Below are 15743 nucleotides of genomic sequence, written 5' to 3'. Positions count from 1 at the left end.
TACAGGCTGGTGGCATTCTTGTTTGCTGTTCTTGGGCCAGTCCGGTTGTGAAGTCCGCAGGATTTTCTTATGTGGTCTGACTTGTCACAGCATTTTTGAAGCATGTATATATTTATATATACGTATATATATATATATATATATATATATATACATATATATGTATATACACACACACACACACACACACATATATATATGTATATGTGTGTGTATATATATATACCTACACTCAAGACAACAGAGAAATCCCCCTTTATGACTACAGAAATATATACTCAATGCAGAAGACTTAGAAAAGAGTAAAATACAGGGGCACCTGGGTGGCTCAGTCACTTGAGCAACCGACTCTTGATTTTGGCTCTTGTGGTTTATGAGATCAAGCCATGGGTCAGGCTCCGTGCTGAGCGTGGAGCCTGCTTGGGATTCTCTGTCTCCCTCTCTCTCTGCTCCTCCCCCACTCACACGAGCTTGTGCATGCTCTCTCTCAAAATAAGCTTTAAAAAATGTAAAAAATCAATTTCTTCAAATATCACCATCAAGAGATTATCATTCTTTTTAAGTTTTAATTTTGAACTAATTTTAGCCTTGGAGACAAGTTGCAAATATACTTGTAGGAAAGTGGACCCCCCCCCCCCCAATATCCATGCCCTACTCTCAGAATCCTCTGAATATATTATGGTGATGGCCATGGAGACTTTGCAGATGTATTTAAGGTCACAAACCTTAAAATAGGGAGAGTAGCCTGGAATGTCCAGGTGGGTCCAATTTAACCAGAGCTCTTAAAAGCGGAGAACGTTCTCTGGCTGAAGTCAGAGAGATTCAGAGCATGAACACACTTTTGCTAGCTGTGAGTTGGAGGGGGCTCCCTGCATAGACCAGAGGGAGGCCTCTAGAAGGTAAGGGTGGCCCCTGGCTGACACACAACAAGGGAAATGGAACGTCCTCCTGTAACTGCAAGGAATTCAATCCTGCCAACAACCTGAGTGAGCTTGCAAGAGGACCCTGGGTCTCAGGTGAGAATCATGAACTCCATGGGCATCTGAATTTTAGCCTGGTGAGACCCTGAGCAGAGAATCTAGCGATGCTGCTGCAGGCTTCTGACTCTGTGGATCTGTGAGATAATAAATGAGTTGTGTTTTAAGCTGCTAATTTTGTGGCAATTTGTTATGGAGCAATAGAAAAGGAATAGAAGAGAACAAAGAATTCCTGTCTATCCTTTACCCAGCTTCCCCTAATGTTAACATTTTACACACGATAGGACAGTGATCAAAAACCAGAATATCAGGGCGCCTGGGTGGCTCAGTTGGTTAAGCGGCTGACTTCGGCTCAGGTCATGGTCTCGCGGTCCGTGAGTTCGAGCTCTGTGCTGACAGCTCAGAGCCTGGAGCCTGTTTTGGATTCTGTGTCTCCCTCTCTCTGATCCTCCCCCATTCATGCTCTGTCTCTCTCTGTTTCAAAAATAAATAAACGTTAAAAAAAAAATTAAAAAAAAAACCCCGAACATTGACATTGATACAATACTACTGATGAAACTACCGACTTGACCTGAATTTCACTGGTGTTTCCACTAATGTCCTTTTTCTGTTCCAGGACCCCATCTAGAGTTAAACGATGCATTTAATCATCACGTCTCCTTAATCTCGTCCAATCTGTGACAGTTCCCCAGTCTTTCTTGACCTTGACACTTTTGAAGAGTACTGTCTAGTTATTTTGTAGAACATAACTTGATTTGAATTTGTTAGGCATTCCTACATGATTGCAATGACATTATGTACTGTTGGCAAGAATACCATAGAAGGGTGCTTTTCTTGGCACATTATATCCAATGCTTTGTGATTTTGAGATGTCTTTTTACTGGCTTTATTCACCTTGATTGCTTGGTTATTATGGTGTCTGCTGGGTTTCTCCACCATAAAGTTCCTATCTTTCCTTTTGTATTAATCAATATCTTTGAGACCATGCAAATCTTATTTGTCTTTAAACTTTTGTCCACTATGGGGTGCCTGGGTGGCTCAGTCGGTTGAGCGTCCAGCTTCAGCTCAGGTCATGATCTCACAGTTCGTGAGTTCGAGCCCCGTGTCAGGCTCTGTGCTGACAGCTCGGAGCCTGGAGCCTGCTTCAGATTCCATGTCTCCCTCTCTCTCTGCTCCTCCCCTGCTCACACTTTTGTCTCTCTCTCTCAAAAATAAATAAAGGTTAAAAAAATTAAAAAATCACTTTGGTCTACTAGTTTTAGCATTTATTAGATTTTATTATCTGTAACAAGGGGGGATGGGAGGACTCTTAATAGTTTAAACAATATTCTTCTAATTCCCTCCCATGTTTGGTAAATATGTGTTTGTATATATAACATATATATAAATGTAAATACATATATAAAACAAATAAGGTATATTTGTTACATATAATACTAGTGCTATTTTGTAACCAGCTATTTACTTAACAAGCATCATAAACATTTTTCCTTGTCATGAAATATTTTTTAGAACATGGGTTCTAAAAGTAGTTAATACTAGTAGTTAGATAGCATTTTATTTTATGTTTCTATTATTTTTCTTTTCTCTATTTTTAATTGAAAAAAAAATTTTTTAAGTTTATTTACTTTTGAGGCAGAGAGACAGAACGTCAGTGGGGGAGGGACAGAGAGAGAGAGGGAGACAGAATCCAAAGCAGGCCCCAGGCTCTAGGCTCTCAGCTGCGAGCACGGATCCTGACGCGGGGCTTGAACTCACAAACCATGAGATCATTATGTGGGCTGTAGTCAGATGCTTAACCAACTGAGCCACCCAGGTACCCTGGTTCCATTATTTTTCTAGCCAGTTTACAATTTTCAGGTGAGTGGTTTAAATTATTTTCTATTATACGTAGGGTGCAATGAATATCTTTGTACACATCTCTATTTCCTAAAGGTGTGTTTTTTTTAAATGTTTATTTATTTTTTGAGAGAGAGAGTGCGAGCAGGGGAGGGGCAGAGAGAGAGGGAGGCACAGAATCCGAAGCAGGCTCCAGGCTCCGAGCTATCGGCACAGAGCCCGACGTGGGGCTCGAACCCACAGACTGTGAGATCGTGACCTTAGCTGAAGGTGGACGCTTAACCCACTGAACCACCTGGGTGCCCCCCTAAGGGTGGTTTTCTTGAAAGTTGAACCTGCTGGCTCAAAAGATTTGTACACTATTTAAAAAAGGTTTTTAAATAGTGATTTATTTTTGAGAGAAAGAGACAGAAAGTGAGTGGGGGAGAGGCAGAGAGAGAGAGAGAGACACAGAATGTAAAGCAGGCTTCAGGTTCTGAGCTGTCAGCACAGAGCCCAATATGGGACTGGAACTCACGAACCATGAGACCGTGACCTGAGCTGAAGTCAGAAGCCTAACTGACTGAGCCACTCAGGTGCCCTGATTTGGACACATTTGATATGCATTGTAAACTCCCTCTCTCTGACCCAAAATGCGGTGTGTGGCAGATTCTCCCATTCATCCTATTCATAACCGCGTTTTATATCAGGATTTTCAGCATTCTTGCTCATGGTATAATCATTTAATAAGAATTCTATTCCCGCAAAGCCAGCTTTCTGTTTTCACAACCCATGGCTTTTAGGGGAGACACAGACCACTGCAGAACCAGCCTGTGGTGTTCTGGGGGTGAGCGGGAGGCCCAGCTCAGCCTGGAGCTAGGAGTCTTCTCTGTGTAGGCACAAGCTCATGGTTAGTGGGCTACCCTGTGGCACAGGCTGCTGTGGTGGTCCTCAGAGTTTGGTGGTATCAGAATTATTTGGGAGGTTTATTAAAAGGTAAATTTCTGGATTCAGATCCAGGCCTTAAAGATTGGAATCGTTGGTGGACCATCCCAGGCATTTGTATTTTAAACAGTCTCATCAAGGGTGTAAAAATGAGGTGGCCCTTGGGGCCGTACTTTGAGAAACACCAGTTTTGGCTTTAAGCCATTTTAAGAGATTATTCTTTGGAATAATCTGTGAGAAATAAACATAACAGGGGAATCAATGCCTTAATTTTCACCATGTGCAAAGACAGGTTTTTCTCTCGCCTTCCTCTCTCAATTACCCACTTTTTAGTTAGTCCTTTTTTTTTTTTTTTTTTTTTTTTTTCTGTCCAGGCTCTCTTTCCAGCATGCAGCTTTCCCAAAATAGAAACATTTTCTTTGTATCAATAAATGGTCTTGTCACTCCCACCCTTTCAGGTCTCCTTCAGCCTCTCTTGCTTTGATGAACATTTTGTAATATGCCCATACTTCACGTATGTGATTTCACAGGATCCTAATGACAGCCCTTCATGGGAAGGGGTGCTGGTATTAGGAGCCATTGCATTTGTAAGTATAGGAAATAGGATTAGAGAAGTTAAGTAATAGTAATAATAATTGCATTCATTGAGTCTCTGTTGTGTCCCAGCACCTCTGCAGTGTGGAAATTCATAGTATTAGGCCCAAAATGGTCAAGAGACTGATCTAAGTGAGCTGGTTAGAAACCGAGTCAAAGTTCACATCACAGCCTGGTCCAGAGCAGATCCTCACTGTAGCTGATCAAGCCCTTGTTCCCTGGGGTGTGTGTGTGTGTGTGTGTGTGTGTGTGTGTGTGTGTGTGTGTGTAGTGAGGGACGGGATCCAAGTTCTGGGATCTTGGTTCTCGGTCTAAAGCAGTTTCTGTCTGCAGTATATTTACTTACAATCTTAGCGTGTGTATGGGGCACCTGGGTGGCTCAGTTGATTAAGCATCTGACTCTTGGTTTCGGCTCAGGTCATGATCTTGTGGTTTGTGGATTTGAGCCCCCACATCAGGTTCTGTGCTGGCAGCACAAAGCCTGCTTGGGATTTGCTCTCTCACCCTCTCTCTGCACCTCCCCTGCTCTCTCTTTCTCTCTCTCTCTCAAAATAAATAAACAAACATTAAAAAAAACACGATCTAGCGGTGCCTGGGTGGCTCAGTCGGTTAAGTGTCTGACTTTGGCTCAGGTATCTGCTCCTGAACTTCCATGGTGCTATATAGTTGTTTATGTGAACAGGATGCATTTTAAGGTGTAATATTTGAAACATTTGGAATCAAATCATAATTCTGCTCTTAACATTTTTTATGGAGAAGTTGGGACATGGTTTCATTCATACAGATTCATACAGATTATTCATTTAGATTATTAGGCTCATCTCCTTAACAGAGTCTAGCTTCTTAAAGTAATGGGTTTGATGTGTACAAGGATAATTTTTGTATAAGTAGCTCTTAAACTATGCAGTTGAGAGCAGAGACAGTGGGGAGTACAGTGTAATTGCTTTCTGTAAGGAATGTTCATCACTTCTGTTAGCTCATGCTAAAGATTAGGTATAAATACATAAGACCTTTTTACATTAGATAGTGTATTGACAGAAGCAGGTCCTTAAAATAGCTCAGTTTCTCTGGATTCAAAGCTGAGGGAAGAAGGCAATGGATTTCACCTGGATGACCCTTTAACAACTTCTTTTCCTGAAACCGCATATCCCTTCTCTCCCATTCTCACTTCCAACAATCAGTGAGAACCCGTGGACCTCCCATCACCATGTCTACACAGCAGCCATGTCCCTCTGTGTGAGCTTTGCCTTCCCTCCTGTGACTTTGACTACCACCATCCTTTGCCTTCTCAAGCGTCTGGCTCCAGCAGTTTTTCCCTGTTCTGTATCTTCACATTTTCCCCATCTACCGGATCATTCCCATCAACATATACATTTGCTATAATATCACTTATTGTAAGATTAAAAAAAAAAAAGCTTCCTTACCCTATATCCTTCCCTAGTGATGACTTATTTCTCTTTTCCCTTTATAGCAAAACTCCTTGAAAGAGTTGTCATATTCTTTCTTGAATGCACACAGGCTTTCGGGCCCTCGTTCCCTTCCACTGAAGGTCACCAAAGACCCTGTGTTGTTAAATCCGGTGGTCATTTCTCAGACCTTTCTTGACCAGCCTGCAGCATCTGAAGCAGTCACTCCTTCCTTCTTCAAACTCTTTGTAAACCCTTGGCTTCAGAGAACACGCAGTCTTGGCTCACTTCCTGCATCTCCGTTCACTCTTCTGCAATTTCCTTTGCTGGCTTTTCCTCATCTCCCCAACGTCTAAATTTTGAGTACTCTAGGACTCAGTCTTTGAGCCTCTTCTCTGTATTCCCATTCCTTACACTACCACTTCTGAAGCTTTCTCACACCAGAGCCCCCACAAGAAAATAACCACTCATTTAGTCACACTGGGGTCATTAAGGCTCTTGGTTTGAGATGACCAGTCGGGAGGCTCTTGTAGCCCCCGGCTGCCATATCTTGGGTCACCCATCACCCTTTTATATGCAGAGAAATCTCTTTACTAGAAATCTCTTTACTGGATGATCTGCTTTCTGTTATAAACTTTAAAAAATGTTTAATGTTTATTTATTTTTGAGGGGGGTGGAGGGGCAGAGAAAGAGAGAGAGACACAGAATCTGAAACAGGCTCCAGGCTCTGAGCTGTCAGGACAGAGCCCAACGCAGGGCTTGAACCCACTAACTGCGAGATCATGACCTGAACCAAAGTCAGATGTTTGACTGAGCCACCCAGGCACCCCATGTTATAGACTTTAAATAGCATCCATACTTTGATCTCCAAATTTGTTTCTTTAGCCTAGATCTCTCCCTAAACCTTCCCTAAACCTATCCAACTGCCTCCTGCAGTCTCCATTTGGACATCACTTTCCATCTGCTCTCAGTTCTTTTTCAGGAGGAATTTCTCTATAAATATGTATAGATTTGGTGTGTCTGTGGAGGAGGTGAGTTCAAGGTCTTCCTACATTGCCATTAACAAGGGAACCCTTAACAAGGGTGGAGAGAGAGAGAGAGAGAGAGAGAGAGAGAGAGAGAGAGAGAGAGAGGGAGAAGGAAACATAGAGAATCAGGGCGAAAATCAGTTCATGAGGTTTAACATTCAAATGAGAGGAGTTCCAGAAAGTGAAATCAGAAAGAGCTGAGGAAGGATATAATTAGTTAATTCAGGAAACCGAAATCTCTAAATTAAAATGACCCATCTCAGTACTCATCTCGATGGATAATTAAAAAAAAAAAGACTCACACCAAGTCATGAAAGGTTAGACTTCTGGGGATAAAGAAAATCATAATAAGTTATAGAAAGGAAAAAATAACACACAAAAAGATTAAGCATCAGAATGACTGCTTGTCAATACTGTGAAGTAGAAGAGGCAATGCTGTAACATTTTTTTTAGTATAAAAATATTGGCATGAAAACAAAAACTATCATTGTTTGTAGATACTATGATTGTTTTTCCTAAAAAAAAATCCATGACAACTGAAAAATATAGTCATCAGAACTAGCGAGATGGCTGGGTACAATATCAACATGAAAAATCAGTAGGAATTTTATGCCTGTCAATCTCTCAAACTCATTAGGTTTTAACTAAACTCATCTTTCCCCCCAAACAATGTATTCTGGATATTCATATTTTGGTGAATTTTATCATTACTCTTTCAGTTAGTCTACACACCTTAGGGTTATCCTTTCCTTCTCCCTCCACATCTAAACAGCCACTTTATATTATAGATTATCCCCAGACAGTGCCTTTGAATACATCTCTTCTGATACTACCAATACAACACTCATATATTTCCATTTCACACAACACTGAGTCCAACTCCCTTCTCCCTGACCTTGCTCTGCAGTAGAGGCTGGAAATATGGAAATGTTAGAATTCCCAGCTTTCAAGCCATGGGTGACCATTTGACACAGGTCAGGCCAATGAGCCGTTAGGCAGAGGTCCCTGGGAAGACTTCTGGTTTTTCAACAGAAACTGAGAAACACCAAGACAATGGATAACATCTTTAAAGTGCTGGAAAAAACCAACAACCTATATTCACACATCCAGTAAAAATATCCTTCAAAGACATTTTTGAAGTGAAATTAAGGGAGTTCCTTAGGCTAAAGGAAAATGGCCTTGGACAGAAGCATGCAATGCAGAAAGGAAGATCACCAGAAACAAAAAATACGTGATCAATACAAAGGAGCATTTCTTACTTAGAAAGCAATAATGATAGTATTTTATAAAATTTGTAATATAGGGGCGCCTGGGTGGCGCAGTCGGTTAAGCGTCCGGCTTCAGCCAGGTCATGATCTCGCAGTCCGTGAGTTCGAGCCCCGCGTCAGGCTCTGGGCTGATGGCTCAGAGCCTGGAGACTGTTTCCGATTCTGTGTCTCCCTCTCTCTCTGCCCCTCCCCCGTTCATGCTCTGTCTCTCGCTGTCCCAAAAATAAATAAACGTTGGAAAAAAAAAATTTTAAATTTGTAATATATACAAAAGTATTAAAAAAAATTTTTTTAATGTGTATTTACTTTTGAGAGAGAGACAGAGTGTGAGCAGGGGAGGGGCAGAGAGAGAGGGAGACACAGAATCTGAAGCAGGCTCCAGGCTCTGAACCATCAGCACAGAGTCAGATGCAGGGCTTGAACCCACAAACTGTGAGATCATGACCTGAGCCAAAGTCAGACACCGAACTGACTGAGCCACCCAGGTGCCCCATGTAATATACACAGAAGTAGAATGTATGACAACAATATATAGGAAAAAAAGGCAAGAGCGTATTAAAAATGGAGCTGAGTTTCTTTTATTATTTAGAAAGTGATAAAGGCACTAATTTAAAGGAGTCTACAACAACTATTTTTTTTAAAGTTTATTTATTTTCAGAGAGAGAGAGAGCAAGCAAGCACAAGTGGGAGAGGAACAGAGAGAGAGAGGGAGAGAGAGGGAACACCAAGCAGCCTCCATACCATCAGCGCAGAGCCTGATGTGGGGCTCAAACCCACGAACCATGAGATAATGACCTGAGCTGAAATCAAGAGTGGGACGCTTAACCGACTGAGCCACCCAGGCGCCCCATCCAACAACTATTTTTAAGTAAGCATACATACAGTGATTACTAATGAAAAGATTACTGTAAGAATGTTTATAAGGATAATATAGGAGAAAAATAATTGAGACTTGGATTAATCCAGAGAGGGCAAAACAGAAGGACTGAATCCAGTTTCTCAACTCGGGGTTTGTGGGACCCTAGGGTTCCAACAAGATGTTGCCTAGAAATTATGATTGAAGGGAAACAAAAACATTGAATTTTAACTTTGCACACCATGCTGGGACTCCTAGGGATGAGCAGTGATGAAACAAGCCCTTTAACAATTTGGTTAGTGATCTTTCAGCCCCTATGGTGGTGCACAGTATGACCTTGTTCATTCATTAAGCCCAGTGTCTGTTCTGATGTAAGAAAAGAGTAACATATGAGAGTCAGAAAGATAGGAGGGAGCCAGATTCTGTAGGCCACTGTAAAGACTTGACTCTAAGATAGGAAATCCCTGGTGGGTTCTGAACACAGGAGTGACCTGATTTGACTTCTATTTTAAAATAATAATTCTGAGTGCTGTATTGCAAATGGCTAGCAGGAGTGCAAAGCCTAAAGCAAAGAGGCTGGCCTGGACACTGTTGTACTAAACCAACAAGACGATGAAGGAACTTGGTACATTTTGAAGTGACACCAACAGTTTTTTTTCTGATGGATTGGAGGTAGGGTGTTGGACAAAGAAATAAGTCAAGCAACTGGAAGAAAACCTGCCATTTATAGATATGAGGAAGATGATGTGATAAGCAGTTCTGAGACTAAGATCAAGAGATCAGTTTCAGATGTGTTATTTCTCTCTCTTTCTCTCTCTCTCTCTTCTGGAAAATTTTCCTGACTTACTTTTTAAAAAATCTCTTCTACGGAATCTTTGAATTGTTGAATTTTTTTTTTTGAGTGTCCATTTTCCAGAATTCCTAATCTTATTTCCTGGATGAAATATATTTTCTCTCCAAAAACATTAATTACAATTTAAAAGGTTTTTTTTCCTGCCCCATGAGGTATCTTTTTTTACTGGGTTCCTTTATTTACTGGGTTTCATTTGTTTATAATTTTTATTCAAAGTTGATAATCCTGCAAGGTTCACTGTAGAAACCAGCATCATCTGTCCCCTCTCCCTTTGTTCATTTTGCCACTTCCTCTCCCCCCGGGAAAACACAAGTCTTCTAGCTGATATTTCTAAATAGCATACTTGTATTGCTACTTCTTGAGTTTTCAGTTCCAGCCACTATCTTTTTCATTGGAAAATGAGAATTGACCCCTCCTTTTTATCTCTGCTGCTATAAGCATGCTCTGTTGTCATCCCTCCATGCTTCCAACATTATTAGTTAATTACTGAGTGTGCACACTATTATTCTTAGCTCATTGCAATTGGTTTTTTTTAGTTTTTAAAAATATTTTATTTTTAAGTCATGTCTACACCCACGGTGGGCAAACTCAAAAGCTGGAGACCAAGAGTCGTGTGCTTTACCCATTGAGCCAGCCAGGTCCCCCTGGTTTGTAGGAGTTATTTATATAGCTAGGCTATTAACTATCCTCTATTAGTTGTATGTATTGCAGAAAGCCCTCCTTCGTAGCCTTGTCTTTTCACTTTGTTGATGGTGCTTCTGTAATGTAATCACATGCAACAGTATTTTCTTTACGGTTTGTAGTTTCCCCCCTCTTGTTAAAGAAAATTACCTTGAGATCATGAATCTATTTTCCTATATTTCCTTCTGAAAATTTAAAGTCTTGCTTTTCACATTCAGAACTTTAATTCACCTGCAAAATCATTTTTTTTGTGTGTGATACGAGGTAGGGATACACCTGTCATTATTTTCCACGAAGGTGATGAGTGATCCCAACACCCTTTATTAAAGAGCTTCTGTGGGACTTGATTGGCTGAGCCATGGAGATGGCGGCTGCAGCCAAGGGGGCGGCCAGAAAGCAGCTGTAGAGTCTAATAGACTTGCACTGTCTTCGGCTTTTGGTTTCAGCCTAGCGCTCTGAACTGAAGGTTTTACATCTTGTTCTCCACTCCTAGGGCATCACATCCTCTCTCGACCTGTTGCTGCCACTGGAGCCCACTTGAAGGGCATGGCTGGGATGGAGGGTTGGAGCCTGGGGGACTGTGGGGCTAAGCACCTCCAGTAGGCGCTTAGCCCAAGACTGGCCCTATGACCTCTGGGAGGAACATGTGGCTCTGGCATCAGAAAGAGTGGGAGAAGTGATAAACAAGGGGGGATAAAAAGCAGCAGTGGGTGGAATCCCCTGCTGTAAAAATCTCTTGCTCCTGCTCGGATTGCTGGTACTGTATGCAGTGATGGAATGCTGTAAGTCTGTCCCAGGTGGATGGGAAAGAGTTGTGAAGCAAAGGTGGTCAGGGAAGACAGCAGGAAGATTCGATGGATATTTTATCAGCCCACAAGGACTGACGTTGAGATCCGAAAGTTCACTTGCTAATTATCTTCACATAAATGGAGAGACTTCTCTTATGCTGGAAGAGTTTGATTTTACTATACTTTCTACAAGGAGCATCAAGTCCAGATATAAAGACTACAGCATAGCACTTCTGACATCTGAAATGCAAAATGAAAGTATCACTTCAAACCAGAACATCAGGACATGGGGCTGGTGGAAAAAAAGATGTCTTTCCCCTGCCAAGTGGTAGTTTGGAAGGGCAAACTAGCACAGGACTATCTAACTTTATTTTTTAAATTTTTTTATTAAAAAAAGTTTTTTAACGTTTATTCATTTTTGAGAGACAGAGAATGAGCAGGGAAGGGGCAGAGAGAGACACACACACAGAATCCAAAGCAGGCTCCAGGCTCTGAGCTGTCAGCACAGAGCCTGACGCAGGGCTTGAACTCACAAACCGTGAGATCATGACCTGAGCTGATGAAGTCAGACACTTAACTGACTCCGCCACCCAGGTGCCCCAGGACTATCTGACTTTATTACTTATTTATTTTTAAATGTTTCATTTATTCTTTTTTTAAAAAATTTTTTTTCAATGTTTATTTATTTTTGGGACAGAGAGACAGAGCATGAACGGGGGAGGGGCAGAGAGAGAGGGAGACACAGAATCGGAAACAGGCTCCAGGCTCTGAGCCATCAGCCCAGAGCCTGACGCGGGGCTCGAACTTACGGACCGCGAGATTGTGACCTGGCTGAAGTCGGACGCTTAACCGACTGCGCCACCCAGGCGCCCCAATGTTTCATTTATTCTTGAGAGAGAATAGATAGAGTGTGAGTGAGGGAGGGACAGAGACAGAGAGAGGGAGACACAGAATCCAAAGCAGCCTCCAGGCTCTGAGCTGTCAGCACAGAGCCCAATGTAGGGCTCAAACTCATGAACTGTGAGATCATGACCTGAACTGAAGTCAGACGCTTAACTGACTGAGCCACCCAGGTGCCCCAGGACTATCTAACTTTAAAGAAGATGAGGGTGTCAATGATGTTGACTCCAGAAAGGTTAGAAAGTCCAAAGGAAAGATGACTATTTTGAAAGGAATTCAAATTAAAGAAACTAAAACAGGATGTTGGAAGGGTTTTCCAGATTCTGCTCACAGTAATAGGAAAAGAGAATCAGAGAATCTGAGTATAATAAGGCAGCTGCTAAAAGTGAACCATTGTCGCTTGATAAAACTTCCTCCGTTTCTGAATCTGGAGTGAACAACAAGAACCTCAGTGTAACCAATGAAGAAAAGAGACTTGTAGAAGAAAAATCATTGAGTTCCGGATCAAATTTTTGTTTTGAACAAATAACTTCTGGCATCATAAACAAATTATGTTCAGCTGAAGAAGCAGAACACAACGAGAAGTGGGAAGAAACCTTTTTAGAAGCCAAGGAAATAAAAACAAAACTATAAGTCAGGGAAAGGAAGGAACATTTGCATACTGACATTTAAAAATGTGGCTCTGAAATGGACAACTGCTCATGAAACCGAGAAAGACTATTTATGTGAAAATATGTCAAGAAGATACCATTCCACAGACACAAATAGAAAAAAGGAGGGGCGCCTGGGCGGCTCAGTCGGTTAAGCATCCGACTCTTGGTTTCAGCTCAGGTCAAGGTCTCGCGGTTTGTGAGCTCAAGCCTGGAGCCTGCTTGGGATTCTCCCTCCCTCGCTGCCCCTCCCCTACTTGTGCACGCTCATGCTCTCTCTCTCTCTCTCTCTCTATCAAAAATAAAATAAAGTTAAGGAAAAAGGAAAACAAACATATATTTTTCCAACAAATACTACAAAGAAGCTTTTAGCCCCCCAAGACGTAAAACCTTTAGGAAGTGGACACCTCCTCAGTCACCTTTTAATCTTGTCCAAGAAATACTTTTCCATGATCGACAGAAGCTCCTCATTGCTACTATATCTCTCAATCAGACCTCAGGCAAAGTGGCAACACCTGAGCTTTCGTAGTTTCTGGAGAAGTATCCTTCAGCTGAGGTAGCAAGGACTGCAGACTGAAGAGATGTGTCAGAACTTCTTTTATTTTTTTCCAAAAAATTTTAATGTTTATTTATTTTTGAGAGACACAGAGAGACAGAGCATGAATGGGGGAAGGAGAGAGAGAGGGAGACACTGAATCTAGAACAGGCTCCAGGCTCTGAGTGGCAGCCCAGAGCTTGATGCGGGGCTCGAACCCAGGAACGGCGAGATCATGACCTAGGCAGAAGTCAGATGTTCAACTCACTGAGCCACCCAGGTGTCCCATGAAGTGTCAGAACTTCTTAAACCTCTTTTTCTCTACAATCTTTGAGCCAAAGCCATTATCAAGTTCTCAGATGAATATCTGGCAAAGCAGTGGAGGTAGCTGATTGAGTTTCATGGGATGGACAAATAGGGCAATGACTCTTACTGAATTTTTTGCATCAATGAATGGAAGCAGGTGCATGCTGAAGACCATAAGTTAAATGAATATCGTGACTGGCTTTGGAAAACTCATGAAAAATTAAGTCTGTCTTAAAATTCTTCAAAGTTTTCAAACCCATCTTTTATATGTTACTCTGTATTTGATTCTCAAGAACTCCATTAAGCACAACCAACTGCCTTTACAGGCATATAGATTTTAATCAGTACAACTAGAACCACAATGTAGGTTATGTTTTTTGTGTGTTTCAAATTTTTATTTAAGTTCTAGTTAGTTAACATAGTGTAATATTGGTTTCAGGAGTAGAATTTAGTGATTCATCACTTACATATAACACCCAGTGCTCATCACAAGTGCCCTCCTTAATACCCATCACCCATTTAGCCCATCCCCCACCCACTTCCCCCCCTAGCAACCCTCAGTTTGTTCCCTATAGTTAATAGTCTATTATGGTTTGCCTCCTCTCTTTTTTTTCTTCTTTCCCCTATGTTCATCTGTTTTGTTTCTTAAATTCCACATGAGTGAAATCATATGGTATTTGTCTTTCTCTGACTGACTTATTTCACTTAGCATAATATACTCTAGCTCCACTGAAGTTGTCACAAATGGCAAGATATCACTCTTTTTGAAGGCTGAGTAATATTCCATTATATATATATATACACACACACACACTGCATCTTCTTTTTTTTTATTTTTTATTTTTTTTATTTAAAAAAAATTTTTTTCCCAACGTTTATTTATTTTTGGGACAGAGAGAGACAGCATGAACGGGGGAGGGGCAGAGAGAGAGGGAGACACAGAATCGGAAACAGGCTCCAGGCTCTGAGCCATCAGCCCAGAGCCTGACGCGGGGCTCGAACTCACGGACCGCGAGATCGTGACCTGGCTGAAGTCGGACGCTCAACCGACTGCGCCACCCAGGCGCCCCACACCGCATCTTCTTTATCCATTCATCAGTCAGTACACATCTGGGCTCTTTCCTAAGTATTGTTGATAGTGCTGCTATAAACATTGGTGTGCATGTGCCCCATCAGATCAGTATTTTTGTATCATTTGGCTAAATACCTAGTAGTGCAATTGCTGGGTCATAGGGTAATTCTGTTTTTAACTTAAAAAAAGTTTATTTATTTATTTTGAGAGAGAGAGCATGAGAGGGAGAGCATGAGCAGGAGAGGGACAGAGAGAGAAAATCCCAAGCAGGCTCCTCACTGTCAGCATGGGGCCCCACGTGGGGCTTGATCTCATGAACTGTGAGATCATTACCTGAGCCGAAATCAAGAGTTGGATGCTTAACTGACTGAGACACCCAGATGCCCCTATTTTTAACCTTTTGAGGAACCTCCATACTGCTTTTCAGAGTGGCTGCACCAATTTGTATTCCCACCAACAGTGTAAGAGGCTTCCCCTTTCTCCGCATCCTCGCCAACATCTGTTGTTGCCTGAGTTGTTAATGTTAGCCATTCTGACAGGTGTGAGGTGGTATCTCATTGTGGTTTTGGTTTGTATTTCCCTGAGGATGAGGGATGTAGGTTTTCTTCATGTGTGAAACACTGGTAGATCTTTGCTACTGAATGTGCTAGAACATGTTTTGAGTTAAAAAAAAATGTTATTTGACAACAATCCCAAAAATGTATTTTCCAATAGTAAAATATGATTTGAAGTTGAAAAATAAAAGAGCTTCTGTTCTCCACTGATGTTTTTTAACGCCCCCTCTGTCATTTGTGAAATCAACACATATGTTTAAGTCTTGCATTTTTTAAAAAATTTCTTTAATGTTTATTTAGTTTTGAGACAGAGAGAGACAGAGCATGAATGGGGGAGGGTCAGAGAGAGAGGGAGACACAGAATCCGAAACAGGATCCAGGCTCTGAGCTGTCAGCACAGAGCCCGACACGGGGCTCAAACTCACGGACCATGAGATCATGATCTGAGCCGAAGTCGGACGCTCAACTGACTGAGCCACCCAGGTGCCCCAAGTCTTGCATTCTTCATATGC

General features: G+C 41.7%; 1 long non-coding RNA gene and 1 pseudogene across 3 annotated transcripts in view; both read left to right on the top strand.

Annotated features, from left to right (window-relative positions):
* Nucleotides 1-15743, top strand: part of LOC147573519 (uncharacterized) — a 212039-nt gene that overhangs the window by 19110 nt on the left and 177186 nt on the right. The gene's annotated exons all lie outside the window — the stretch shown is intronic.
* On the top strand, nt 9505-13840 carry LOC112851252 (methyl-CpG-binding domain protein 4-like; annotated as a pseudogene).

The sequence above is a fragment of the Puma concolor genome, chromosome E2 (genome assembly GCF_028749965.1).
Source record: "Puma concolor isolate L17-30 chromosome E2, mPumCon1.1.hap2, whole genome shotgun sequence".
NCBI classification, from domain to species: Eukaryota; Metazoa; Chordata; class Mammalia; order Carnivora; family Felidae; genus Puma; species Puma concolor.
Note: the sequence above shows the minus strand (reverse complement) of the source record. Positions and strands in the feature narration are given on the sequence as shown.